The sequence below is a fragment of the Sinocyclocheilus anshuiensis genome, unplaced genomic scaffold (genome assembly GCF_001515605.1).
Source record: "Sinocyclocheilus anshuiensis isolate Anshui unplaced genomic scaffold, SAMN03320099.WGS_v1.1 scaffold480, whole genome shotgun sequence".
In the NCBI taxonomy this organism is placed as follows: Eukaryota; Metazoa; Chordata; class Actinopteri; order Cypriniformes; family Cyprinidae; genus Sinocyclocheilus; species Sinocyclocheilus anshuiensis.
In genome coordinates, this window is record NW_015555743.1 from 582,640 (window position 1) to 584,562 (window position 1,923).

Consider the following 1,923-nt stretch of genomic DNA (forward strand, 5'->3'; position numbering starts at 1 on the left):
GAGCATTTGATTGGACAGAAAGTTTAATGAGAAGCTGAAGTACGATGTGACGTCAAAAAAATCGTTGAGCCGTTTTGGCGGAAGTGACGAGCTGCAAGCTTTGAATGCTTATATCTTCTGTCACTGTTTTGGAGCACACTGCCTTATAGATAACCTTAAGACTAACATATTGATACTAACACCCAAAAAACTTTAATTTTGATTCATGGGGACTTTCTGCAGTGTCGATTCAGTAAATGTGCTTTTAGGAGGCAGTTTTGAATTTTATACTTAAAGCTTTTATTACAGACGATCAAGGACACGAGTGTAATTTCATCAGCACTGATGCACTGCAAATATGATTCATACTCTTGTCTTGTTTTCCAGTACTAGATTCATAAAGCACGATGCATTAACTTCCGTGTTGGTTCTTGTTCTTTAAGAATATTTTTGAACTTCGTCAAACACTTGAGCTAATCTGTGTGCATGCTGTATCATACCGTAATCATACAATTCATTTATATGCTTTAAAGTGCTACAGATCTTGTAATGTGGCATGTAATAGTAAAACTCATCAAATGGCATATTTCATAAGAAAACTCTTAAAGATATGCAGAATCCAAACCAGTGCAGTTTGCAGCTCTTTTGGGTTTTTTGAAACTCATTTAAATATTGCAGATAAATACAGATAAATAATATCAACGATAATCAATAAAAAATGTGTGTTTTTGTCTTGTTTTCCAGTACAAATGTCTTCAAATTTACTTGAGATGCAAAATGACTTCAGATTAAGTCTTGGTTTCTGATTGATTGATTGATTGATTGATTGATTGATTTTTCCTAAATTAAATGAGGTTCAATCAGTGTATTAAGAAAAATGAACTGAATTCAAAGATGTTTTGTCTTACCCCTCTGACATATTTTGTCTCATTTTAATAAGTTTTTCAAAAAAACAACTAAATTTGATTGAAGTATCCTAAATGTAGCAAATGTTGCTAAATCAATCAATCAATAAATAAATATAATGACAATAAACAGTAAATAATAATAATGATGAGTCTTTTTGGGTAACACTTTATTTTAATGTGTCCTTGTTACACATTACATATACGTACTATTATAATGACAGTAAATTATATCAGTTTATCTGAAGTCTTTTTGTATTTTGTCTGAATAGATGTGAGATATTTGTACTGGAAAATGACAAAAACACTGAAATGTGTTTGAGTGGCTGCAGTGGCATGAGTGGGCGGGACTCTGCACTGGCTCGACCAATGGTGTGTGTTTGGGGGCGGGGCTGACTTCAATCTTGATTGACTGCAGTGATTCTGCTTTAGTTCCTCTTTAAACAAGAAGCAGCTCAATGTCACGAAGCTGACAGAAAACAACAGACCGAGAGCTTTCATTTCATTGCACATGAAGACAGTAATGAATGTGTCTGACAGCGTCTAGTGTGCAACTTTAGTGCACTGCTGTCCTCCATCTGCTCAGTGTTTTGTCTCGGCTCTGTTATAAATCTCTCTTTCTGTCTGTGTGGCACTGGAGCACCCTAACAAGTTGATGCACACTCCCTGCTGCAGATTTATGAGTGCACTAGATGTGAAAGTCACACTGTGTCTGTCAGTCCCTCAGAAGTGAACTGAGCAGCAGCTAGGGGTCATTCCTCGTATGCACTACCTTTTGAAATAGATGAGGTCAAACTCAGCTGTATTAATTAACCTGGTTATTTACACAATAACATAATACAATAATGATTTAGTGCTCATTACCTGAACTTAATTGCCTGTTTTGAATTATTGCAATTATCAAACTGATTTGTCTCATTTGAAGAAATATTATTAGAGATAATTGTTTTTTATTCCCTTTTCTTTCATGTAATTCTCCACCCAAAAATTGTCACTTTTTTTTTAATATGATCTCTAAAAATTTTAGTTTAATATTTTG